The sequence below is a fragment of the Salmo salar genome, unplaced genomic scaffold (assembly GCF_905237065.1).
Source record: "Salmo salar unplaced genomic scaffold, Ssal_v3.1, whole genome shotgun sequence".
Taxonomy (NCBI): domain Eukaryota; kingdom Metazoa; phylum Chordata; class Actinopteri; order Salmoniformes; family Salmonidae; genus Salmo; species Salmo salar.
In genome coordinates this window covers 162,239-169,685 of record NW_025549279.1, presented here as the reverse complement: position 1 = coordinate 169,685, position 7,447 = coordinate 162,239, and positions in this window count along the sequence as shown.

Sequence of the window (7,447 nt, the reverse complement as noted above, 5' to 3'; positions counted from 1 at the left end):
TCAGATCAAGGGCGAGGGATCAGACCCTAAGCCAAGAAGGACACTGACATCGTGAGGACAACCAGAGAGTTGCGCCGGGAGAAGTGCGTCATTGAGAAGCCTAAACGACACATGCTTGGAGCTTCCCACCTGAGACCTCCAACACGTAATTACATCATATTCTGACCCATAGAGACGGAAGTTCGGGGCAAGGCTAGGTTTAAATAAGCATGGCTGACAAATGAACCAAATGTATATTTCTCTTGTGTGTACTTTCTGGTTTCTCTCTCTTTTAAATCCCCATTTTGGGTAACACTCGCCATAGTGTGTTGGCCCGTTATACTAAGTCCTAATCAATAGCTATAATGTGTTTTGTGTATGTGTATTTTTATCATCATTTTAGCTTGCTAGTAAATAAATAATCAACTAAGATTGGTATGGCAAACTCATTGGTGGGACCCGGTCCGTGCAGATTCCCGGATTACTGCGACGTTCAGACATGAGACAAGAGGTTGATTAATTTAGCGACTGTTGTAAAATCGATATTCTGATATCCTTTGAGTTAATTTGGGAAATAGAAACTCAATCAAAATAATTTCCCATGGTGCCCCAGGTTAATGAGTTATTAATTGCTTGATTCATTGCTTAATTCATTTAATCATGCAATTATAAACCCGTTACTCATTCGATGAGCAACAGTCGTCACATTAACTAATACAACGTCACGACATATAGGCGCCCCTGTGAGAGTCTAAGATAGACTAGGCCTTATTGTTGGGTGAGTCCCATATCAATTGTGTAGCAAGATATATACATTCCATTAATAGCTATAGGCAGGACTAGTGCGCGGAGAGAAGTGATGTGTGCGTTCCATTTCACGCAGATACTGGTCGGAAGAGAACGACCCCTGTTGTATATCGACCAAAGCCAGTGTGAAGGGGGGTCTACTGAATTACGAGCTAGGACATATGTACCAGCCGATGTAGGCATTTTGAGAAATAACTTACTAGTTGGCCTAACGTAGTGTTATTTCTGTCGATCGCTTTCAGGAGTGATCTGACTCGGTCATAAGTAATTCCTAGAGCAGAGGACATATGAGCCAACCATTACAGAAATTAGAGAGATCTATTCGTTTGACCGGCGCCGGTTATTATCTCTCTACCTCTCGTTGGTAACGGGAAGAGGTTAAGGGTTGAAACGTGAGACGTTGGAGGGAACTTCCCTTGTGCGTCGAGGGGAAACCCGTGCAAGGAAAAGCTAAGCATTGCGCCAGATGCTAAGCTAACAAAGGGGAGCAGCCATTTTTGTTTTCCTTTTGTTCGCAGTGTGAATTCCCGCGTTAGACGGGGAATCCTGTGAGATCTCAGCTTGGGCTATCCGTAGAACCTCTGGACGAAGAATCGCGAAGTCATTTTTCATGAAATAAGTCAGGTTACGCTGTAGGATATCAAGCCAGTCTTAACTGATTAGATATCATTGTCTTGTTCAATTTTATATATACATTAAATTATTACCTTTCCAGGTTGGTTATGGAATAATACACACAAGAATGTGCCATAACCAATGAGACAAGTTAAACTGTTCCACGTTAACTTAGATATAGCAACTATTTCCCAGGTTAATTAAAGCTAATTCCTTTAGCCTATACGGGGTTGACTAATCATTCAAAGTGATTAATAGATTAAAGCTGTTTTACCAGCTTAATGGTGTTTAGGTAGACTTTTAACAGTATTGTAAAACTTCTATTTTCACTGGTACCCTGTCGATTTTAGCTTGTGTTAACAGGACCTCGGGTGGTGAAGAATCACCAGTAATTATTTTTAAATAATTCAGGTTGTACCGATATCTAACCAGTCTCAACTGATTGGATATCATTGTCTCTGTTCAATTTAATATACATTAAATTGCTACACCTACCTGTCCAGGTTGGTTATTGGAATAATACGCAAACTAATGTGTTCTAACCAATGAGACATAGTTAAACTTTCAACGTTAACTTAGATATAGCAACTACTTCAGGTTAATTAAAGCTAATTCCTTTAGCGTACTACAGTTGAACACTAATCATTCAAATTGATTAATAGATTAAAGCTGTTTACCAGCTTAATGGTGTTTAGGTAGACTTTTTAACAGTATTGTAAAATTCTATTTTCACTGGTACGCTGTCGATTTTACTTGTGTTAACAGTGACCTCCGGTGGTGAAGAATCACAGTAATTATTTTAAATAATTCAGGTTATACTGTACGATATCTAACCAGTCTCAACTGATTGGATATCATTGTCTCGTTCAATTGAATATACATTAAATTGCTACACTACCTGTCCAGGTTGGTTATTGGAATTAATACGAAACCAATGTGTTCTAACCAATGAGACATAGTTAAACTTCTCAACGTTAACTTAGAGATAGCAACTCTTTCAGGTGAATTAAAATAAAATTCCCAAATAGCCTATACAGGTTAGATTTATCATTAAAATCGATTTAATCAATTAAACCTGTTTTGGCAAGTTCAGTAATAACTAACTCACATTACTGCACCCAGTCTTGATGATTCATTGACGTTTACAAACTGAGTTAAATCGTGTTTGCAGCCTCCAACTAAAAAACCCAAACATTACGTAAATTGAAACCAACTGACAATCATAATAATGAGCAATCCATCAGATGGGTTTCCACCCAACTTTCCCCTCTAATCAGTGGACCTTCACCCACGGAAGATTGATCGCCGACCTCACAACAATGCCAAATCCCCTAACTTTATGCCGAGGGGCTGGAAATGTTAGATTTGGCCAATGCCATAAGCGAGAAAAATGCAGACATTGCGACAGACGCTCTTCAAAAACAGACCATCAGGCGGAGGCCTTGTGAAGGTTCTCTCCAGTTTAGCCCTCAACTATGCCCACCAGCAGAGATGACAGTGCAATGTACCTCAGTGCCCAGCAGAGGCACGAGCAGGAACGGGGAGTTCAGGTACAGGTGGAGAGAACCAAGGAGCTGGCATCGAAAGCCGAAAAGATAAGCTACTGCTAGCTTGAGGAACTGTGTGTGAGAACAGATAGGTTGGAAGATCTGTCTAACACTTATAACAAAAGGTCAAAACAAACTTTGACCAGCCCGTGATTCTAAAAGAACTAACTCGGTTTAGCCAAACCTAAATGATGGCGAAGTCCACGCGAAACTAGATGAATCGGACGAGATTGAAGCTAGAAAACGGGCGGTAGCAAATTCGATGCCCTGCAAAGCAGTTGTAGAATGGAAAACCACTCAAAGCAATAATGCTCTATCTCCAAAAGCTGCAGACCAAAGACTATCAGTTAATGAACACAATGACTAAGTTGAGGACAAAACAGCAGAACTTGAATAGTCGCTGATTAATGAGATGATGAGAAAGATCAGGTGAGAAAGTTGGAAAATGTGACCTCTAAACAAAAGGAGGACATCTCATCACTGGATCTCTCACTCCACACTCGCGACCTCTCCCTGCAAACCATGACAGATAAGCGATGAGGCCGAGGAAGGCAAGGGCACGACACCCAACCGTGTCGAAAAATAAACACCTCAACTCCCAGGTGGCCTCTGCGATGGCAGCAAACACCACCCTTAGGTATCATCTGGAGAACTCCAGAACAGCCAACAGAGCCATCGGGGCCAACCAAACCAAGCAACCTAAAGCTCACATCCGAGCTAAGAGAACGAGGGAATGTAGATGACAGGAGATTTCAGCTTCTTTTTTTTGGCCATTCGGCCCACAGATGAAGGGGCCCCCAACACAACCACAGCTTGATTCTTCCTCTTGGCCTCTCGGCCCACAATTCTCCACGGAGAGTGTAGATGTTCCCCCGCACTTGGCGAGGAGACAAAAATCGTCAAAAACTTCCGCGCTTTCGACCCCGTTCCGGGGAAAGCCAAACACACTGAGACATTCTTACAAGCAGACATAGAGGACGCTTGGACGCTACCCAAACGCTTGTAATGCAGACAGGCTCTATCTTTTGAAGCTTAACATCCACACAGACACGCGGATGACACGGTTCATCCGTCTTACAAGAGCAACACGCAAAACGCACTATGCTAAACTTGCCACTGGTTTTGAAAATAGAATTCAGTGAGTTCTGCGAACTCGCGAACATCCGAGGTTCGTTGGGCTAACAATATCAGACAAGCTCGAAAATGAACACCCACAAGCCTACATACCGACCGGCTTGCTCAGCTATTTTGGCATGCTCACATCGAAACAGGAATGGAAGACCTACTACCAAGCCCAAACAATTTTTTTCTGTCAAACATGTCTCCCAACTTCATTAACTACTTGGGCCCTACTGCCCCCTGCCGGGTTGCTAACCTCGACGCTCCGAGAGCTGGCAGGCACCGCTTTGAAGCATCAAAGAAGCCAAGAGCCACCGACTTTCGAGCTTAGGGCGGGAACCATCACTCGAATAAGAAGGGGAGGCTGCATCAGGGAATATGCGTAAAAGATGACCAAAGGGGTGGCTACCAAGCAACCACCACCCCAACAACCACCGCCGCAACAATAGGCTACGATGAACGCCCCCAATCTAACAGGTCCCGTAGAGATCAACCTAGCCGACATGCCCCTCCGCCTAACTCTCACAAAGGGTCAGGACACAAGGGTAACAAGCGTAACAAGGGCAACAAAGTGTTCAACAATGATTTAAACGCCAACCGAAATGATATAGAAGCTCTGATAAAAGAACTGCACGGCTCTGACTAGGCGTAAAATCGTTGGCCGAGCGCCGAACTGCAACCAACCCCCACCTAACACAGGTTGTCTACAGATTTGGACACGGAGGTGGAGATGCACGAGATAAGCAGCTTTGCAACAGATGATTCCTCTCCCATTCCGATAGAGGACCCACTGGGTCACGTAGGTGACTTATCTGTCTTGGAAATCGACGCAGATTACAAACCGCCCGTTCTCCCAACCCACTCCATTTTGTTGGGGATATGACGAGAAAAACCAACTCCGAACAGGCCATACCTTTAGAACAGTCCTGGAGGACTGTGTGACCTGTCACGCCTGATAGATTCGGGTTCGACACCTTCCCTCACATCCGAAACCTTGCTGGATGAACTAAAAAGGGCAGTGGACCCAACAAAACGCTGGTTGAAAACGGAACATTGCGATACGTAATCTTCGAGGTTTCACCAAGCTACCTCGCCCTAACCAAACGCCTCCTACTTAAACTCAACTTCGAAAGCGTGTCACCGATACACCCCGTGTATGTGACTAGCATCGAAATCGAACGGATGCTGATTGGGAGTGATTTAATTGACCGCTTGGTACCACTAATGGATTGGAAAACCAATCAAATCTGGTCACAAATACCTATGCCAACTCCGCTGACTTCGCCGCATTCTTCCAAGGCTACCTGCCAACATTGTGCAACGACGCGGGTCCGACGCCAGCATCTGACGCAAACCCGGTGAACTTGGCCACGAGCCCGCCATTTGTGGCAAACGACAATGTGAGTTCGACTCGAACTTAACCGAACATGAGGTTTTCGTGTGCGGCTTGGGTGATTCACCAGCCGACACTTACCGCCCTCCTCTGATAGGGGGCGCGGGCCTGAACGGCACTATGGCTGAGGATACCAGGCTGGCCACCTGGTCAGAAAAATCCGCAATCAGTTTGGAAATGTTCAACGAAATTTCGAAAACAGCTAACTGCCATCCCCTTGTGCCGAAAACGTTTAGATTTCCACTGGGAACGACTTCCCAGACAACACTCACCGCAATAGGGGTGTGTGCGCCATCGATCCGCATTGGAACCAAGGAATTATCCCACTACCTACTGGTTGACATGGACCTCCCACATACAGTCTATGTGGGAGCGGATATCTTGGTAAGATTGGGTGTTAAACTTGATACCATACACCAAGTTCTTTGGTCTTTGGCGCAGCCAAACCAACATGCCTTGTCTTTCGACCCGGTGCGAATGGCTTCCGGGCAGACTATTCCTGAAGCTTGCAAGGCGATAACTGAGTCCGCCATGTTGATACCGGCAAGAACCACAGAGGTTTCTGTAAGACTGAACCTGGCGCCCGGATACCGGATGGAAGGCACCACCGCGCCTCTTCCAACCCTCTCCAAAACTATTCGACTTGGGGCTAACTATCAATGGCAACCCAATGTTGGAACCAACCGCTAGATCCACTTACCTCCCGTACAAAATCTGACTCAAGCGGATATTTCCATTCCTCGGCACACTCAGCTAGGAACATTGATCGATTACGCCTTCCATGATTTTGAACTAGTTGTTCCCGTGATTGGGCCTCTTCCGTCCTCCCTAGACCTAGATGGCGAGGGAGGTACACTGTTTACTTGTCAGTCAAAAGCAATAGCACTAACTCCCGTATTGCCACTGACGACACATCGGCGCCCGCTGGATGTCGATTCTGACAGCAACCTGTTAATATACTCCATCGCCACGGAGGATGATATTGCGCCTCCTCCGCATGCGCAGCCACTCTTGTGAGGTAACAACCGATGACTTCTTCCAAAAGTGACATGCCGCCACCACCCGATGAAGACCTTACAATGTCGCCGAACCATATCCTGGTTTCCATGCACAGGTAATACAACTACTGTCGGAGGCTGATGCTCTGGTCAATGACACTGAACGCCGTCAGTTGAGAGAATTGTTTAATAAACACAGTGAGATCTGGCCGACAGACTCGCTGGATTGCGGGGTTACGGGTATCCATGTGGTGCGTATTCCCACGCCACCCGGAGCAACTCCTACGCTTGTTAGACAATACAAAATCCCGCCGCAGCATACGCAGCAGTACAAAGATTATCGATCCTTATTAGCTAAACGGATAATCAGGGAATGTAACAGTACGCACAGCGCTCCCGGGTGGCCCGCTCTGAAACCAACGGGTAAATGGCGCCTTACCATTGACTATAGACAACTCAACAAACTGGTTCCGCTTGTCTCGCTGGCCAAAGACACAGCTCACCAAGAGTTGCCAAAGGTGGCAAACGCCAAGTACTTCTCCACCGCCGACGTGGCAAATGGTTTCTGGACCATGACAGTCGACCCGCGTGACCAACACAAGTTGGCTTTCTCTCTCGAACAAGCTCTTCACGCTCAATCGTTGCCCATTCGGGTATGCGAACTCCCCTCAGAGTTCAACATCTTCCTGCACAAGGCGATGCCAGACGCAGCCTCTAGGGGGACGATAATTTACGTGGACGACGCTCTCATGAGAAGTGAGACTTGGTCACATCACCCAATGAAATGACCACGCCTCACCCAACTCGGACCGCAGGGGCTAAGTTGGCCATCATGAAAGGACAATGGTGCAGGACCAAGGTAAACCACGCTGGGCTTCGGTGGGTGCCGAGGCATCCTGCCACAGTCTAACCGAATCCAAGCAGTCCGCAACATCAAAACACCTACAAACCTTCACGAGGTGCGCAGCTTCTTGGGAGTATGTAATTAC